Source organism: Pristis pectinata, chromosome 4 (assembly GCF_009764475.1).
Source record: "Pristis pectinata isolate sPriPec2 chromosome 4, sPriPec2.1.pri, whole genome shotgun sequence".
Lineage (NCBI taxonomy): Eukaryota > Metazoa > Chordata > Chondrichthyes > Rhinopristiformes > Pristidae > Pristis > Pristis pectinata.
The window spans coordinates 25,811,895-25,833,478 of record NC_067408.1 but is presented as its reverse complement, the minus strand read 5'-3'; positions in this window follow the sequence as shown (position 1 = coordinate 25,833,478).

Here is a 21,584-nt window from a genome sequence, read left to right as displayed (position 1 = left end):
GCTTCTGTAGAGGGAGAAATTGAGTTATCATGATAAACGCTTAAAACACTTAAAGTCTTCCTTTCCATTGAAATGAATAAAAATGCAGTTGCTGCACCAGGTGTAATCAGTTCGGCAAGCACAATAGCTGCTGAGGCAGTGCAGGAAGTGCAAACTTCACTTCGGAGGCCAGCAGCATAGCACGGTCTCCAAAACTCCACCCTGCGCCATTCTGGAAGTTCAGAATCTGTATCTGTGCACACTTGCATGGAAATCCAAAACTTACCAACACACAGCAGAATGCCAACTGCCAGAATTTCTCAGGAAAATCCAGACCAATACTTCACTCATTTCTTTCCTGTCATACCCCTGAAGATTGCTGAATGTAATAATTAGAGGCCAAGTCTAGAGCTGACAGAATGCACCCAAAGTAAACAAGTTCAACAGAGGCTTTGACAGGTTTTATTTTGGTTAGGAATTAAGGAATTAAGAATCATGGGTATTCATAACATAAAAATCAACAAGTTGATCTCTTTGAACATTTTAGTATTATAAATTAGAATTATGCTGCAATTTTTGTAAAGTCAGTTTTAATTTTTTATTTGGTTGGAATACATCAGATAACCAACATTATTTAAAAAATTAAACTAGATATTTTTTGTTTCATCATGTGCTGGAGGAATTTCTATAATGTTATGGAAGTATGATATTCTAAAATTGAAGAAATCTTTATAAGTTGTAAAAGAAATAGAACACGGCTCTTGAAATAAATGTTTTAAAGCACTGTGTGAAATGCTGTGTCGTCTACAGGTTTCAGTCTGTGTATTCCATCACCGTGGTTGGTATCACTAACATTCTATTTTCAAGGCTCTTAAATGAAAGGCGGTTGACAAGCTGCTTGTACAATGAGTGGTTAGATTGTCTATCCCTGGCTATTCAGGCAGTCACGCAGTCAAAGTCAACTCTCCAAATCTGCAAAGAACTGTATTCTAAATAATAGTCACTCCTTCCCTGTACAAATGTTTGAATCAGGTGTGGCTCACAGCAAGGTTGTCATGTGTCAGAGTGAATGGAATGTCTATTTACTTGCCAAAAGACTAAGATGCATTATTTTTTAAAAGAAAGGTGGGGAAAACAAAACATTTGAATGTTTTCACATGACTATTCATGAAAACACCAGTAGAAAAAAAATGTATTGTGAGTATATAACAGTGTTATTCATTACGGGCTTCTGTTAAATACCTTGTCAAAACAACTTTAAATATCACCAATGTGACAAAATGCCCCCAGAAGATTGTAACCATGGTTCCAGCATGAAGGATGGCACTTTTAGCCATTGCACATCTTAGTATAATCCTGTTGCTAAAGGACTAACTCATGTCTATATTGAGTGTACTTTTTTTAAAGTGAAATGCATCTTTATAATGGTGCAGAGCCACTAGAAAGCATTAATGCTAAATTTGTCCATCATCACTGCTTTAGGGATTACTCCAATTTAAAGATTTGTTGATGAAACTTAGCAGCATTCTGTTTTTATGTCCTTGTTAAAGACCATTTACAAAAACACACCGACTTGGACGGAAGAGAATATAAAGTAAACATGAGTTTGGAACATAGGTTCATCCCACTGTAAGTCACAGAAACATGTTGGCCTTTTTGCCCTTGATCCTGTCCCACTACACAATTAGATCTTAGATGGTCCATGTCAATTTCATTTATCCACTTGTATTCTATCTCCATTGATACCCACACACAACAAAATGTCTGAAGCCAGTCTTGAAAATTTGAATTGATAAGAGTAACCAGAACACCATTGGGGGAGGTGGGGGAAGGTTTCCCTTATGCATTGTATGGAAAATAAACTTCTCTTCATTCCAAATCTTGTTCTGGATTCCCTCACCCCCTGTATCCGTGCCATCAAATTCCAGTCATTTTAAAAGCCAGAATCCCATCACCTCGGTACCTTCCAAACTTGCACAACTCCTCATAATTTAATGCTTTAATTCACAGCAGCATTCTAATAAATTTATGCTATGCCCTTTCCAAGGATAAAATATCTTTCCTAAGCTGAAAACAGAAACTGCCAGAGGAGCTCAGCAGTGTAAGGGTAAAACTGTGGAGAGAAAAGCAGAGTTAATGTTTCAGATTAATGATCAAACAACCTGATCCATTGACATTTTCCCTCTCCACTTTTGCTGCCTGACCTGCTGAGTGTTTCTAAAATTTTTAGATTCTTTTTTTCTCAAGGTTCCCTGCACTTTCTTTTCATGTCTTTCGTGAGATTTAGTAAAAAAAACTGAATGCAATTCTCCAGATGGTGTCTGAACAAGAGTCCGTCTGTACATTTAAGTATCACTGCTTTATTTTGAATTCCAATCTCCTTGAGATGAAAGCCAGCATTCCATTAATCATTTTGAATGCATTTTGTACCAGTCAACGAGTGATTTGTATGCATGCACCTAAATCCATTTGCTCCTCTGCAGCTCCTCCTCTCTCAGTTCAGGAAACATTCCAGTTTGTCTTTCTCAGAGGGAAAGGCAATGATCTCACAATTCCCTGTGAGGCACTCACCAATGTTAGTTTTATCACCTCCATCAGTCCACCTACGTTTATTTGTAAATTCCTCCAGTCATCCATAAAATTTACAGTATAAAAAGGAAGACCAAGGATTTTAGGTATCAACACAAGCATTTGAAGTGAACAGCACTAAGGTGCCTTGCATAATCCAAGCAGCTTTCTGAATTCTTTTGAGAGGTCTGCCATTCTGTGCTGTACAATATATTCATGCCCTTGAGGCCTGACCATGGATGTGGATTAACTGAGCCACGAAAACCCCTGATGAAATGCCATAACTGAGTAACATTGTGGCGAATGAAATTAACAAGTGAGATTCCCAGTGACAGCCTCTTGGTGCAATCACAATGACGGGGTCATATTATAGGCCTCTCAATAGTCAGTGGAGTGGTATGCTTCTCCTGTGAAATGTGGGAAATCAGGGAGAGGTCAAGTGTCCCTGACACCTACATTTGCAGGAACCAGGGCCAGCTGTAGCTTCTCTTAGAACAAGTGGATCAGTTGGCGTAGTGGTTGGATTCACTGAGAAGCATAGAAGAGGCAGAAAGTATCATAGACAGGAGGTTCATAGAGGTGGTCAGGCTCCCATAGAGGGGCAGGCTAATAGTGCAGAAGTCGCTGTGGCTTTTCCCCTCAGCACAAGAATACTGCTTTGGTACTGCTGGCGGGGGAGAGGGGTGGGGGGTGGCCTCCCAACACACCATCCTGGGTGAGACTACAAGATGGTGCACTGCCTCTTTGGTGCCAGAGTCAAGAATGTCTCAGAGCAGGCACAGGACACTCTAAAAGAAGAGGGTGAGTAGACAGGAGTCATGATCTATATTGGTACCAATGACATAGGCAGGAAGGGAGAAGAGGTCCTGCAAAGAGAATTTAGGTAGTTAGGTAGAAGGTTAAAAAGCAGGACCTCTCAAGTTGTAATCTTAGGATTAGTTCCTGTGCCATGTGCTAGTGAGGCCAGAAGTAGCAAGAGTACATTCGACAGCATGTCTAAAAAGCTGGTGTAGGAGAGAGGGCTACAGATACCTGGATCATTGGGCTCTCTCCCAGAGTAATTGGGACCTGTACAAGAAGGACAGGTTGCACCTAAACTGGAGGGGCACCAATATTCTTGCAGGGATGTTTGCTAGTGCTATTTGGGAGGGTTTAGTGTGGCAGGGGTGTGGGAACTGGAGGCGTAGGTCAGCAACTGGAATGATTGAGGAGGAGATAGAGGCTAAACCAAGTAAATCTAATAAGAAAAACATATAGGGCCAGATAATGAACATGGCAGGAATGATAGTCTGATATGTACTTATTTTAATGAAAGGATAAGATAAGAGATAAGGTATCATTATTAGTCACATGTACATCGAAACACACAGTGAAATGCATCTTTTTGGGTAGAGTATTCTGGGAGCAGCCCGTAAATGTCGCTACACTTCCAGTGCCAACATAGCATGCCCACAACTTCCTACCTCATGCTTCTCCAGAATGTAGGAGGAAACCGGAGCACCCGGAGGACACCCACACAGACACAGGGAGAACATACAAACTCCTTAGAGACAGTGGCTGGAATTGAACCCTGGTCACAGGTGCTGTAAAGCGTTATGCTAACCACTACACTGCAGGTGAGCTCAGAGCCTGGATTAGTACATTGAACTATGAACTTGTAGCCATTATAGAAACTTAGTTGAGGAAAGGGCAGGACTGGCAGGTCTTTCTGTCCCCTGGACTTCCAGGGTACAGACATGACAGAGAGGGATGTAATAAAGGTTGGGGAGTTGCATTACTGATTAGAAAGAATGTCACAGCTGCACTTGGATGAATCATCCAAAAGGACATCTTGGAAGACTCATCCAATGAGACCATATGGGTAGAACTCAGGAATAAGAAAGGTGCAAGCACTATGATTGGAAGTTTCATAGAGGTTGTTACACCACAGGTTCAGCCAGATAGCTTAGTGACCACCAGGAGGGGCAGGCAGATAGTGCAAGAGTTAGAGGAATAGATCTGCAGACAGATCAAGGAAAGATGTAAGAACAACTGGATTATTATAGTGGGTGATTTTATCTTCCCCCATATTGAATGGGACTCCCATTAAGGTAAGAGAGGGAAAATTTAAAGGGGATGCATGAGGCAGTTTTTTTTACACAGTGAGTGGTAGGTGCCTGGAACGTGTTGCCAGGGGAGATGGTAGAAGCAGTTATGATAGAAACTTTTAAGAGGCACTTAGACACATGAACAGGCAGGGAATAGATGGATATGGACCACGTGAAAACCGATGGGATTCATTTAGATTGGCATCATGCTTGGCACAGCCATGGGGGGAGCCAAAGGACCTGTTCCTGGTTGTACTGTTCTATGTTCTATATTCTATATTTGTTAACTAATTCTATAATTGGATACTATAATCAGAACCAGTCTCTTCTCTTAATTTCATGAGGAGCAGGCAGAATTCTTCTGGAAATTTTGAATTTTGGTGTTATTGTTAGTTGTCCACTCATTGGTTTCTAAAGGGAAATCCTCGTAAGTGGGTAAATGTGAGATTATTTAAATAAGAATAGATTGGGAAATGTTGATGTACAAAGGGATGTCAGTGTTTGAAAACAAAAATATAGAAGCAGCAAGCATTTAAAAATGCAAATGGTATTTTGGCTTTCATTGCAAGACGTCTTTGGTATAGAAGTAAGGATGTCTTAATCCACTGAGACAGGGTTTGGTGAAACCACATCTGAAGAATTGTATATAGTTTTGGTTTCTTTACCAAAGAAAAGATAGATAGAGAGTACAACAAAGGTTCATCAGACTGATTCCTTGAATGCAGGACTACAGTATGAAGAGAGATTGGATCAAGCAGGCCTGCATTAACTAGAATTTAGAAGAATGATACAGGCTGAATGCAGGGAGAATGCATCCCCTGGCTGCGGAGTCTAGTACCAGGGTCACAATTTCTGGATATAAGTTGAGAAATTTCTTCATTCAGAGCATGGTGAAATTGTGGATATCTCCTGTTCTCAACTCACGAACTAGATTTTTGGGCATAAGTCTCTTGTGGAACGAGAATCTAGAAACATCTGCATTAGAGTCTAGAATGCCACCAATTAACTCAGTGAGCCAACTATTTCAAGAATACAAGCTTGACATATATCAATTAAATTGGTGATAGGCTGGGAAAAAGGAAGTTGTATCAAGATCTGTGTGTCCTTGTGCAGTCGTCACTAAAAGCAAGGCAAGTGGTCTGTTGGCCTTCACTCTAAGAGGATTTGAGTACATGAACAAAGGTATCTTGCTGTAGCTAAACTGCGCCTTGATACACCATCTGGAATTCTGTATGCAGTTTTGATCTCCTTATCTGAGGAAGGATGTTCTTGCCATGAAGGGAGCACAATAAGAGTTCATTAAACTGATCCCTGGGTTGGCAGGACTAATATATGAGGAGAGATTGAATCTATTATGTCTATGTTCATTGGAGTATAGAAGAATGCAAGAGAATCTTACAGATACCTATAAAATTCCAACAGGATTAAACTGCCTAGATACAAGGAGGATGTTCCTGATACTTGGAGAGTCCAGAACCATGAGTCACAACCCCAGGGTACATGGTATGTCACTTGGAACTGGGATGAGGAGAAATTTCTTCTTGAGAATAGTGAGTCTTCTAAATTTTCTACCAAAGAAGGCAATAGAGACCAACTCATCAGATATATTCAAGAAGGAGGAAGATATATTTTGCAATACCAAAGGGATCAAGGAATATGGGGAAAAAGTAGGAACAGGGTACTGAGGTGGATAGTCAGCCATAATTGTGTTGAATGCTGGAGCAAGCCCAAAGGGTCAAATCACCTGTTTCTATGTAAAGAGTTTTATCTATTAAAATAAAGGAAGAGATGTCACTTTGACTCCACTTCCAATAGCAGTGCATTTGAGGGGCTGAGTTCTTTCTAAAAGTTTGCATTACTTTGCAGTTAGTAAAAACTGACTTTAACACACACATGCATGGAATTCTGCTCATTGTGACCACCAGTGAAATATTTCAGATGACTAGATGCAGCCAACTATCCCATAAAATCTTTGTGTCATTAAAAAATGATGGGTATGCCCAAAGAAGTTTATTTTTCTACTCCCTCCAAGCTGAGTAGCCTTATTACCAACACAATGACCCTTTCCTGATGCTCTCGTATTAACTGCATGTTTTACCACCACTGAACATTAGTATGACTTATACAATCGTTTTATGATTTGAGGCAAAATTAATGCAACAAATAACAATAGACATTAAGATATTCACTCTCACTTGATTTCGCTTTTCTATTACTAATGAGAAACAAATTAAGAATCAAAGATTAGTTTTAGAACCAAGCTGCCGCAAAAACATTGTTGCATTTAGTCAGAGAAATGATAATACAGGTCCTCTCCGGGTTACGACAGGGTTCCATTCCTGTGAACTATTCATAACCTGAACTGTTTACAAGTCAGAAATGTGGCTGCGAACCAAGTTCCCACACAGCAGAAGATGCCTGCATCACCTCAGCAGCCAGTAAACTTACCCCACCGGTCTTTTAAACACTCATTCATACATACGGGCTGTACATAAGTCAGGCGTTCGTAAGCTAGGGAGAACCTGTAGAATATGTTTTTCAATTAAAAATAAAAGCCTAGAAATTGGATCCATTAGCACCCATTTTGTGGATCATACTCAGGTGAAGTTGTACCCATTGTAAAAGTAGACCACCCTGGCCCTATTTCTGGTATCAGGCATGCACTTTCAATACAATGTCATTTTCCTCCCTTTGGTATAAATTGGAGCTCAAAAGTGAAGCCTATGACTGTCATGAAACAGTCTCAGTACAAGTAGGAACACATTATGCTACTTTGTATCTTTTCTTGTCACTTGAAGGCACATTCTTCCACAAAATCCCCTGACAGAGCATGGAGACGTTCCATGTTTCTTGTCATCCCCTCCATTCAAGCAAGCAGGCCTGACAGCTTGTCAGCCACCTTGCTGTGAGTCCACAATGGCCACAACAGCTACATCAAGATAGCATGTTCTTCATCAGACTCCTTTGCAGCAAAGCCGTTGCATTGACCTCTCTGTCACTGAGTTCACTGGAGCTAGACTGCAGCCCACTAGTGCCCACTCTATTTACCTGTGACACGCATCCCTCCAATATAATCTGGTCATTTCACATTGCCAACCTCTGAGTGGTGGGGTGCAGGGTGAAGTGGAACATTGTGATCATAATCATCTTCATCTTCATGCCCGCAATCCCCGTCCCCCCAACCACCCCCCCCCCCCTTCTCCCTGCAACGTCATCTCCTGCTCCTCATGCTCTTCTCAGGAAAGGGGAACATGACCTATCACAAGACCCCAGAAACAGACACAGCAGAAGATTAAAACAGATAATGCTGGAATCTCATGGAGTGAAAAGCAGAATTAACATTTCTGGTTAATGAGCTTTCATCAGGACAGAGATTGGTTGCACTTGCAAGATGTAGTTCAACATATTTATAGTGACGTCATAAGGGTGACTACTATTAATCATATTAAAGGGAACGGAGTATTCACATAAAACATTGTAAGTGAGCATGTCTGACATATCACAGATCACACTTGTCTCTGTGGCTGATTGAGGCTTAGTAGACTCCCTGCCTGTTCAATGCAAATGGCCTTCCTCCTACCCCACACTGTCTTTGCCCAAGTGGTGATGAAGGACTTTGAATGACTTTTTCTATATTGTCCTGTAGGAGTAGTGAGCTGTGCATGGAGCAAGTGTGTGTGTGTGTGTGTGTGTGTGTGTGTGTGTGTGTGTGTGTGTGTGTGTGTGTGTGTGTGTGTGTGTGTGTGTGTGTGTGTGTGTGTGTGTGTGAGTCTATAAGAAAGGGCAGTATTGGCCTAGAAATCACCTTGACATAACTGGTAAGGTTATGAAATTCCTAGCATTGCTCCATACTTTGAGATTCTCACTACTGCTGACACTATCGAACCACCTGCTACCAGGTTCTTCTAATGCCAGCCCCTGTGGGTCTCTTGTTTCTCACTACCACCCATTCCTCCCACCCTCTGTCTCCTGCACCATGACTTCAGATTCCTTCTGAGCAAAACTGGGAGCTCTCTCTCCCCTGCTCTGTAGTCTCTCTTCTCTCCATGATAGCCATTATGTGTGTTTTGTCTGGCTGCCATGAGGTGTGCACCTTCTCTCACTGGTGCACAGCAAAATGTCAGCACTTGTACTAAATTAAGTGTGGTCTTGTTGGGAACTGTGCTGGTCCCATTTTAGCACATGTTTCCAATTGTAGACCACCCTAATGATCTTTTTAAACATCTTTGTGGCTAATTTTCATAGTTAGAACAATATGGAATATTGGTTAGCACACCAAAAAAAGAATGAAATCTCATATTTATTTTAAGATGTTTAAATAAGACTCATATGCAATTTTATTGATAACTATCACCAGGGACCATCAGAACTGTAATATAATCCATCAATCACACTGCAGTTCCTCTGGCACAGCCTAACATTTCTTGGACTGTCTTCCAGCTGATTAAGTTGCTTTACAAACAGTCTTTGAAATCCCTTTAGATAATGCCATAATATTTCAAGATAAATAGTTACAGATGTCAATTGATAAGAAATTCCTTTGACATACGGAGATCCTTTGTTGCCATCTGTTTGATTTTATCAGTAAAACTGTTCTTCATGATACAGAATCACAATACGCATCAAGCTATTAAAGTAACTGGCCTGGACCATAAATAATTCTAAGTTCACTATCTTCAGTGAAGCTCAAAGCACAGTAGTCCTTCATAGTAACACACTCTGATGTATCACAACTCCTCTGATATTGTGCATATCACTTAAAACACTTATTCCTAGAAAATAAATGTATGAAACATCCTTTCTGTATCACCTCCTGTGAATTGTTACAAGGATTTAGTGTAAGGATATTGAGAGAGTGCATTAAATCTTTTACATAGCTTTTCTTTGATGTCTTTGGGATATCAAAGCAAACGTGTAGAGCAATGTAAAAGGATATAAATAAATCTGATGAACTGCTTCAGAGAGGATCCATGTATTTACTAATTTATGAGCCAAAGGTGACTCCTATCAAAAGGTTTAGTGTCCACACTTCCTGGGCAGTGAAAGAATATGTTTCTAAAGGGATTCTCCCTCTTTATTGGATTCTCCTCTGGAAAACAGAATAGGAGAAAAATACCAGAAATGCGTTTTACACCAATCATCCATTTTCTTTCACTCAGACACTGAAATTATGGCAGATTGCTAGAGCAAAAATTCACCCTGATATTATCAGCACTTTCAAACATAGAGTCATTGTCAAACATGATTCTGACCTCACACAGCAGCTACACTTATAAGTTTTCTTTCAAGAGTCATTGGACACTGATGAGGGACACCACAGCCAATTGCAATGCCCAACCCCCACCCAGGCTGACAGCTGCACAAATCAGCAATCTGACCTGGGATCTTCCTGGTCCCTCTTGCTCAGCAGAGCAGCACATAATGTTTATTCACACTTGGATTTCGGTATTACTTCAAAGTTCCAAATACTGTTCAAGTAGACAAATAAGAGGGAAGTAACATTATTTATGAAGATGAATGATCAATATAATTGTGATACTTAATCTAATTAACAGATTTGATATGGTAGATGAGGGAAATCATTTCTCTGTTGGGAGGAATGCAATAAAAGGCACAACCTAAAAATTAGAACTAAGCCATCATGTAGTGATGGCGGTGAAAAGCATGAACTTTCTCCTTGAAAAAGTTGTCTGGCTTGGTTAATTGAAAATTGAAAAACAGAATGATAGATTATTCGTAGGCAGTGAATTAATAGTTACAGAACCCAGGCCAATAGATGAAGTTAGTCATGGATTAATTGAAAGACAGTACATGTTCAAGAGGTTGATGATGAACTCCTGTCCCAGTGTTCCTTCCTAAGACTAAGACTATGAGAGACGGTATTGTAAATGATAAAAAAAGCAAAAAAAACGTTCATATTCCAGGACATTGCAATATAATTTTAGGTACTTGTGCAAACCATCAAATAAAAGAATGACCCTTCCCCACCAAAGAGAAATTTTAGTCAGCTTCTTCTTGTGGCCTAATCTTTTGCAAAGTTTCTTAAACTAAGTGCTCATGCTGATATTATCAGCCCTGCATTGTTCACACAGCTGCCTACAAAGAAAGTGTGCACACAAGAAACTGGTTCCACAGAAAATTGTAAGATTTGTGCCATTATGCACGTGATATCTTGCCTTTGCAGCTGTCAAAACTATTTGCTTTTTTGTTGAGGGCTCTTCTTGTTTCATTCCATATAGCAGATCTAATTTTATATCATCGACTTTAAATAAATATCATATTACCAGTGTATGATTACTTTATGGGATCAAGGATCATTGTGATATGAGATATCAGAATAAATGGCATTTCAGCTTTCAAGAGTATTGGAACTTGTTTTTTCAGAAAGCTTCTGAAATGTTTTAACACATTTATTAGGTTTACATTTAGAAACAACATAAATTTGCATCTTTTGCTGCAAATTAATAGGCTGCTTTGACATTTGAGGCACAGTCATAAAAAATTGATATTGTCACAATAGTTTAACAAAGTATTTTCAGACAAGCTTATTCACCAGAAAATACACTACCTCTATAACTACTGTAGAACTGATATTCAGTACCATCTTAATGCACTTTCAATTCGTTATTATACTAGTTAAAATATATAAAAATTAAGAATCTGATTTTGTGCAGTTTGTGACAGAATCATGTCTATTCCACCATCCAAAATTGGTGAAATAACAAGCTACTGTATTAAGAAAGGACGAAAGTAGATCAGAGAGATGTAATCGAAACAGGCTGAGCAGAGCTTAGAGGAGAAGGAGCAGATCCAAGAGAATTTCAGGTACAAAGTGGAGGAAAATTAGAAACATTAAGAAACACTTAGCAAGCACAGCTCTGGTGAAACCTGGCAGAAATCTCGTTCACATTTCAGCTGTATTCAGGGAGCTGGGAGAGGCATTTGGGAAAAAAAATGACCTCCAATGAGAATTGCACATATGTTTCCTACGTAAGCTCATTTGTATATTTATTGGTGAATATATTGTTGTAAAACCTAGTGGCTAAACTACAGGAAATATTCCTGTAGATTTTTACATGCATGGTATTTTATTGACAACTCTGCATCAACCATTGAGTAGGAGCTGTGGTAGGTCACATGACTCACAGCAAACATCAGTGCATTCAGGGAAAAGTGACAGAAATAGAAGTATTTCTCCCATTAAAAACAAGTTAATTTTTCCAGAAACAAGAAGTGATAGCGACATATAAATTATTGCATTCAATCAATCTCAGTCACTTCCAGCAGTGTGTTCATCATGCTTGATTGACAAGGGAATTACCCAATCATCCTCACTCTGTCAAGCTATATTGTCACTGTATGCAGCTTTTTACAGGCTGAGTTCAGATTTCAAACTTCAAAAAAATAAGGCAGATAAGGCAAGAAGTGCCCTTAGTTCTTTCAGACCACCCTGGAAACAATGTGAAGGCAGTAGGAACAGATAGCTATGGCTAACAGGATACTCTACCTCTGGCCTGCTCTTGTACCCTCACTACAGATGTGGCTGGGTCATTTACATTTCTGGCCGTGGATGACCCTCAAAAATAGGAATGCCACTGAATATCCATGGGAATCAAAAAGACACTGTTAGAAATGGCCCCTGCTTGGTACTTACCTGATGCAAATGTTATTTGCTATTTATCAGCCAGATCTTAAATGTTCTTTATGGCTGGTTGCATAGAGGCCTGGGCTGCTTCATCACCTGAAGAGTAGGGTATTAAATCTGTGCAGTCATCAGTGATCATCTGCATTTCTTGTTCTAAGATGGAGCGAAGGTCATTGATGCAGCAGTCAGAGGTGATTGGTCATTAGACACTGACATAAAGAACTCCATCATTGATGTCCTGGGGCCGCAATAACTGAGGTCCAATAATGCATCATATTGAACTTCTCAAGTGCGAAGAGCCACAGTCATCCAGCCAGGTGCAGTCCCAGCCCACAGATGGTGAGGCTGCTGTTGGATCGTATTCAGAGTGAAGTTCACCATGAAGAATTAAAAGACACTGAAGCTCTGAATCTCTCAGCCTTTCCTACCATTTGCCTTATGGCTGGCATGCTGCCTCAGTAAAAATCAGTCATTTCACAGAATTATTGGTGGTATTGTTGGTGGGATTAGGAGAAAGGGAAAATGGCACTGCATACAACAGGCAAAATACCAAAATGCCAATTTCCACCTGTATCCTTGGTGAAAATTATACCCACCATGAACTGTAAAGACTTAATAATTATTAAAAAGAATCTGATGCACTTTCAATTACACATCTTGTAACTCATTAATTGTGAAGTAAATAGAAATTACTACTACATGGGTCAGGTTGCATGATGCAGATTAACTTGTTTCTAGAAATCCTCAGCATGTATTTGTGCAATTGTACTATTGCAAATTTTAGTTTAAGTAGGACTGAAGTATCTGCTCTGCCTTGATCAGCAACAGAATTCCAAGAATGCCAAATTGGAAATGAAGCAGAGCTTTATATTTGTTAGTGTGTGTGGCAGTAAGGCCACCTGCCTGCACAGTTAAAATTACATTTTCACAGTGACTTAAGAGTAAAACTTTAAACTAAGTCCACAACCAATTATGAAGTTGTGTTTGGGCAAGTTACACTCTGATTTTAGCACAATTAAGTCAGTTAGAATGTAAGTGTTTCTATGGGCAGTCAGCTTCCACTTTTCAAATGTAATTGCTGTAACTCTGAACAAAGATCAGTTCTAAGAGGAAGAGTGACAAAGACCAATTGTCCGGAGCTTCAAGCATGGTTTAAAGCATAACTTTGAAACTTGACACGTGTACTTCATGTACCAGGAAGTTCAATGACATAAGCAGTCTCAGTGAGAAATGGGAACAAAAATGTTATTTCTATGCCAATTGAGAGTTTGCCACAGCAGAGTGGACCTTAAAGATCCACTTTATATGTACATCGTGATTCTTCCAGGGAGGTGCATGCTGTAGGTCCTTTTGCTTGTATGTCAAAGTGGTTAGGAATACACAGATCTGGTCTGACTGCAAGCCTCTTGAATTATCCTGGCCATTTTACTGAAATAACCGAACAGGCCATTGCTGTAAAATCTATGTGCTTACAGGGACTTTAAAGTCATATCTTATCATCATTTATACTGTCATAAGAGAGATTACAGTTATTATAACATAAATGCCAAGAATTTATATGCACCCTTATCCTCTGAGACCTTGCTCATTTCTGACAAAGGGATATATGCTTGTCATTTCTCACCTCAGATTATGTCACTGACTTGCTGTTTACAACAGTATTAAAATGTTTATTTTGTTTGCTGCTTCACACACACTCAGATACACACATTCAGACACAAGCATACACACACATGCACACACATACACACACGCGGACACTCAGATACACACACACACACACACGAACTCGGACAGACACTTAAACACACAGACACACACACACAAACTCAGGCAGACACTCAGACACATACACACACACACATGCACACACTCAGACACAAGCATACACACACACACACACAAACTCTGCAATGAGGAAAATGCTGAGATGAAAGCTGTCAGTAGAATTCCTCTATTTCACTCATTTACTGTTTATTGGACATTTTCCGAGGTTAGCCAGAGTGCAAGAGAATAAAATTAATGTGTGCTGGTTGAACTGGTAGATTTACCCAGATGGTGTCTGATAAGACATCAGTTGCTGGCATTTTCTTTTATTTTTATTGCAGCCTTTAGCCACTCCAGCTTTTATCAGCAGACCCGTGAAAGCAATATGAGGAAAGTTTGGGTAGCTGGTATTTCACTAAAGCTGAAGTGGACAACTTTCTGGGAACAGACCACATTTTATCTCCACATCAAGATAAGGCTGCCATCTCCACTAGTAGCTGCTATCTCATGCCCTCGTTCTCAGGATAGTTATTAAGGAATCTGCATTACATATGCTGTCGTAAATGTCCCTTTTACAGCTGTGTTAATGCATCACCATATCTCCAGTTTCTAAGCAATGCATTCCTTTCATAAATAATTGCTGAACAAACTAATATTTTATTTCGCACATTAAACTGATTTTTAAATTTGATCTTGAACCTCTGCCATCAGTCCAGGCAAGGTCATCAGATTTTACAACTAGAGCAACTACTTCAATGAATATAATTTTCAGCACCTTGAAATTCTAAACCACACTAACAGACATCCCAAGCAGCCAAGCAGATTAGAGTATAACTGAAAAATATCATCAGGTTACACTTGGTTAAAGCAGCGCCTGTACTAAAGCAAGGGGTGAGGGAAATCAAATGTAAAATGCCCTGCAAGAGGGTCAACAATGCCAGCTGGCATAAAACCCTACTGACATCTCTTAGAAATTTTTTTCCTTTCTCCTTCACCCTACCTATTTCTGATTTTATAAATACAACCAAATGAAAATGTATTTGAAACATTTTGTTGAACTAAGTACACAGTGTAATTATACATAATAATGCATCAGCTCACTTACAGGGAATGTCATTATAAGTAAATATGCTGTTTCTTACCCACTCCACTACAAAAAATAAGTTTGGCAAGCACTTATTGAAGAGTTTTGTCCTTTTGGGATTCCCTAGAGTCTGCTATATTTTCTGACTAAAATGTCAAATTCTTAGATGCCTATTAGTCCCATCTTGTAATTAATTGCCAAAGAGTAAATAAAAATCATCCATTTCTACCTCATTTCATTTCCTCTCTCCTGCCCTCACCCAGCCAAATAGAACTGGCATAAATGTTGATGTCAAACTGGCCTGACATGACTCAGCTGAGGTCTACAACTCTCAAAGCATGCATTATATTTGTCTGGCATTAAGCAGAATAGAAATGTACATTCACTTGCTCCCAGACTACGCAGACTTTCAGTCAGTCCTGATTATAAAGTTATTTTTTTGTTCACAGACCAGCATTTTGTCATTTATTTTACTTGACGTTGATGCTGGGTCCAGTGTCTGATAAATCCATCATACAAGACAGGGGTGCCTGCAATTATTTAAATGTGACCAATTCCAGAGGGTTGTTTTAAATAAATGCCTATTATACACGTACACATTCACCTTTAATGAGCATTGGGAGGGACGTCTGCCTCTGCCATCTCCCCTCCCACTCTACTACTGCACATCTTCTGATGCAAAAATTGTTCCTATTCTGAAGGGCACCTGCTTTTGGTCTCACCTCACCACTGTACTCAAATACCAACACTATTCTTTCCCTTGACTTCTCTGAATGAGCTTTTTGTATCAGCTTTGCCAATATAATAGAGGTTTGAAATGGAATGCATTACCAGATTCAGTAAGAAAAGCTTGTCATATTGTAGCAATACATTATATAGGTGATTGAAAGAAAAGGAGTGAAGGGATAGAAAAGCAATGGCACTTGGGATTAGGATTGCACCAAGAAAAAATGCCAACACAGGCTAGTTAGCCCAAATGACTTGATTCCACGTTCCATGCAATATTATGTAAATTGGGGCAATTCAAGCTGAAGTCTCGCAGCTGTTGGGAATAGGGCTGAAGCTCCCTAAGTAATTTTGCTGATGATTCACACAGATACAGTAGAAGCTTTGTAAAATAACAAACAAAAGCAACTTTATAAATTAAGGATTTGTGTAATTCTTCCTTTTACAATCCTATTTATACCATTTTTTTTGCAAAAAGAACAGTAAACCCATTACCAGGTCTCAGTCCATACTATTCTGCAGACACCAAAGAATACAGGAACAGTCTGAGAAACTGATTTTTTCCTTCCCTGTGTGAGAGAATCATTTAGCCCCTGTTGAGCAATTGTGCCCAGTGGCCTGGTTAAGATCAACCATTCTCAGGGTGAGCTGCAACAGGCCACAATCTCTGCAGCTGCACAAACCGTCATCACAAATGTGAAACCACAGATGACAAACAATCCATAAGATAAAAGCAGCTGTACACTTTTTGTGGCTCCATTAGATCAGTTTAGTAACTGAGCTGGTTCTGGATATCGTAGGACATTAAAACATCTGAAGGTTGCTTCTCTGAAAATCAAGTTTGGTCCCATATCCAGATAAAGGGAATGCACAGACAGTCACAATTAAGGGAGGCCTCAGTTTGAATTCAGTCAAAGTGAGTATTCACAGCAGACAATGAATTGTTCAGTTCCCACTTCGCTATTTGTACTCCTTTCAAAATCCTCAATATTGAGCCTTGGACAAGTGAAAGTTCTATTGCGGGCTTACCCACTGGACTGGAAGAGCTTGAATGTAAACTTGAGTCAAGGAAGGAAAATTTGACACCAATTATGATGTTAAGTGTTTTTTAACACTCTGTCTTCTTGGATATAATATTTCTCAGGACAATATGGTGCCAATATTGTAATAATACCAGAGGCCTGTGTTATCACACCCACAGAGGCTGGAAGCTTACCCTCCAGTAAAATAACCAGCACTTGTGACTATAGACAAGACTTACTAGCAAAATTTTAGCAAGCTAAGGGAATCATTTTCAGAGCCAGAATTTTAGATTGGACCTATTTGCACAGTGGTTGTACACCATCTACAGAAATTTGTATGGAATTTTCAACTGCTATGTCTGTAGCATCATTGGTATTTCTGTTTACCCAGGCAAATAAGAGGTAGAGCTAGAAACAAAACATCTTATATTAAAGGCAGTCAACCTTCAACTAACACACACTCAACCAGACAATTCCGTGAGCAATGCCACCCAGTCAAAGATAATCCCCTTGTCCCATTCATCCCTCCCCAAATCTCTCCGCTGCTTAATTTCCCACTTTTCCAGTTCTGGTGACAGTTCTTTGACCTGAAACATTAACTTTCTCCCTAAGATGTAGCCTGACTTCCTGATTCTTTTTTCCAGCACCTGTAAGTTTTAGATTTTCAACAAAGGTGAGTGTTTATTCTTCTTGTAGACACCAGACCTGTCATATTTCCTGCTGTCCCTTTTGAAGTCAAACACTCAGCTCCTTTCTCCTTCTAGACCATTCCAAGGCTCTCAGTTCTGCCGTGCCTATTTTCAGATTGTCTTAATGTACTTTGTCTGCCTCTAGATTGGGCCAATGTTAGTAAGTCCCACCAACTGTAATTCATAGGATCTTCAGGCTCAATATCACAATGTAGCCCTCTCTTAAAGTAATCAATTCAATCTGTACCTGATTCAGGCCATTCAGAAATTCTATAATCAACAGGAGTCTTGTAGACACAGAACTCTTCCCCAGAACTTGCAAAGTCTCATATACTGCATTATTATTATCTCTGCCAAACTCAGCAAAATTACCTTCCATGAGTACCCATGATGAGCTTTTTGCTGTCCACTTTATCTGTAGATTATTGTAATGGCAAAAGTGCTGTTCTGCAACTCCTGCAAACTGGCACCCTCATTCTCTCCAAATAGATTACTGACGCTTCCTCTGAAGTGCTTGCGGTCGAGGATTGTGAAAAGTTGCACCACTCTGAAAATGCTAAATCGCTGTTGAAATGAATTCTTGGATTTGGGCTACTCATAATGGACTGTCCTTCACTCAGGCACATCTCATTATCTGGTAATTCTCTGACCAGTTTGCTAGTTTGTTTATTAGCTCTTTTACTCAATCACATTGATTTTCTCTACAGGCCCATCTGCGATTGGCACTTCTGTCCTAATATTTACCACCAGGTCCAAGGACAACTTCTATCTCACTGTTATAAGACTTTTGTATGGACCTCTATCAAACTCTTGTATGATAAACATGAACACTTGACCTCACAATCTACCTCGACATGGCCCTTGCACCTCATTGTCTACCTACACTGCACTTTCTCAGTAACTGTAACATTATATTCTGCATTTTGTTATTACTTTTCCCTTTGTCCTACCTTGATAAACTGATGTGATGAAATGATCTGTGTGGATGGCATGCAAAACAATGTTTTTCAATGTATCTCAGTACATGTGACAGAAATAAAACTATTACCAATTAAATTACCAATTCACTACCATTATAATACGTTATCTGTTCACTTGCTTACAAGGAGAGAGATAGACATGTGCCCACCCCTTACTGGTGGACATCTGAATGATCAGCAGGCCAAATCCATGACTTTCAAAGAATGTCCTGAACATTCTTTTAATGTGTCATAGAAGGTTATTTTTTGTTGATATTTCCAAAGTGCTTCTGGAGATATCATGTTCCTATTCTCAGCCATAAGGCTTCACCACAGACCCTGGCTCTACATCATTCTATCTTCCAGATCTTTTTAGCACCCATCCATTGCATGTAGTGGTCAACCTGTTAGGTTACCTCCCTGAAGGAGGGCTGGCGTTTTGCTGGTTAGCGCTCCTTTCAGGCCAAGCTTAACATTCCTCTTCAGATGAACTGTTGTCCATTTAAAGACCCTCTATTACTGCCCACCATTTGACCATTTCTCAAGCATACTTTGGAATTTCATTTCTTTTTTTTATCATCAAACTGCCAGAGTGGGGGATATTTAATTTCAAGTACATTTCTGATCCCTGTCTACAGTAAAGGACTTCACTGAATTCCCAAATAGAGGTTTCCCCATTTTCTACCACAGTCAAAGAGAATACAAAACAATAGAGAGTGAGGTAGCTCTCAAAGAAGGATGATGATAGCTTACTATTACCCCCATTACACGTTTACAGCCATCAGAGACATTATAAGCAAGGAGTTTGCCTCCTTGAATTCACTAACAAAGTCCTGCATTAATGATACCATCTCCTACACACTGACATAATCCCCCTATCATCGCCTCCAACAGCTCTGACAACAGCTGGTCCTTTCAGGCTGGAATAAGGGATATCTCATGTTTCTCAGGACATAGAAGAAGCCTATTAAGCCCATCAGGCTCTTTTTTTGCCACTGACTACACTAGGGTAACTTGCTGTAGCTAATTAACCTACCAACCAGCAAATCTTAGGCATGTGGGAAGAAACTGGAGCATGCGAGGGAAACCTATACAGTCACAGGGAGAATATTAAAACTCCACACAGATGGACAGGATCAAATCTGGTTCACCAGAGCTCTGAAGCAGCAGCACTAACTAACCACTAAGCCATTATGCCATCCCGTGCATGCTGACATGATGCCCCTATCTCCACCGACAACATTATTCAGGGTGCCTGGTAGTTCTAAATGCAGCAGTATCTTGGGTCAGGTTAGCCTTTTCTTCAGTGTTCAAATTGTCTGTTACTAGTTTCATGAAACCTACATTTCAAGGCTGTATTTGCAGGGAGATATCACAATGTTTTCATCATATAAGGATATTATAGTGACTGAAGGACACAGAAAACAGCCACCAGGTTGATTGAGAGGATGAAGGGATTGGATTATCACTTGTAACTGAGTATATTATCACTGAAAAAGGAAAGGTTGAGAGTTAATTATAATTGCTGTACTTAGAAGTCTAAAGGGATACATCAGGTAACCATTGAAAAGCTATTTCAATTTTGTTCTGAACAATGCAAGCAGAGGACATAGCTGTACTTGAAGAAAAGTAAAAGTGAAAAACTAATCTGCTGAAGTAATATTTCAATCTATGGCACGGTGTCCTACCTGGAAGTAAACAATGTCAAAGTCAAAGACAAAGCCACACTTATTGTCATCTGCACAAGTACATGTATGCACAGGTGCAATGAAAAACTTACTTGCGGCAGCATCACAGCCACGTAGCATCATATAAGCAGCATTCACAAGAAAGACATAAATTAAACATAAATTATACATATTTTTTACAAGAAAACACAATTAGAATAAAAAACAAAATCCATTTTAGTGCAAACGGGTCAAAGTGGTCATAGTGTTGCTAAACTCCAGTGATTGGGGTTTTGCCAGTTGGTTCAAGAACCAAATGGTTGAAGGGAAGTAACTGTTCTTGAACCTGGTGGTGTGGGACTTCAGGCTTCTGTACCTCTTGCCCAATGGTAGCTGCGAAAAGATGGCATGGCCCCGATGGTGGGGATCTTTGATGATAGGTGCTGCCTTCCTGAGGCAGTGCTCCTGTAGATACTACCATGGTGGGGAGGAATGTGCCCGTGATGTATTGGGCAGAGTCCACCACTCTCTGAGGCTCCTGCACAACCGAATTGCCATACCAGACCATGATGCAACCAGTCAGGATACTTTCAACAGTACATCTGTAGAGGTTTGTTAGAGTGTTCGATGACAAGCCGAGCCTCCTTACCTTCCTAAGAAAGCAAAGACGCTGGCATGCTTTCCTTATGATTGCATCTATGTGCTGAGCCCAGGACAGGTCATCTGATATGTTAATGCCCAGGAATTTAAAGCTGCTGACTCTCTCCAACGCTGATCCCCCAGTGTAGACTGGCACATGTTCACCCTTCTTCCCCTTACTGAAGTCAACAATCAGTTCTTTAGCTTTGCTGATGTTGAGCAAGAGGTTGTTGTTGCAGCACCATTCAACCAGGTGACCTATCTCACTCCGGTAAGCCAACTCATCACCACCTGTGATTCGTCCAACAACAGTAGTGTCATCAGTGAATCTAAAGATGGCATTGAAGCTGTGCTTAGCCACATAGTCATGTGTGTATAGAGAATAGAGCAAGGGGGCTAAGCACGCAGCTTTGAGGTGCACCTGTGTTAATAGTCAGTGAGGAGGAGATGTTGTTACAAATTCTCATTGATTGAGGTCTGCTGATGAGGAAGTCAAGTATCCATTTGCAGAGGGAGGTACAGAGGCCCAGGAGTTGAAGCTTGATGATGAGTTTGAATGGGATAATTGTGTTGAACGCCGAGCTGTAGTTGAACAGCAGCCTGATGTTGAGTTCCAGTTGTCCAGATGGTCCAGAGCAGAGTGAAGAGCCAGAGAAATCACATCTGCTGTTGACCTGTTATGGCGGAAGGCAAATTGGAGCAGATCCAGGTCATCTCTGAGGTGGGGATTGATATTTAGTACTCGGCCATGT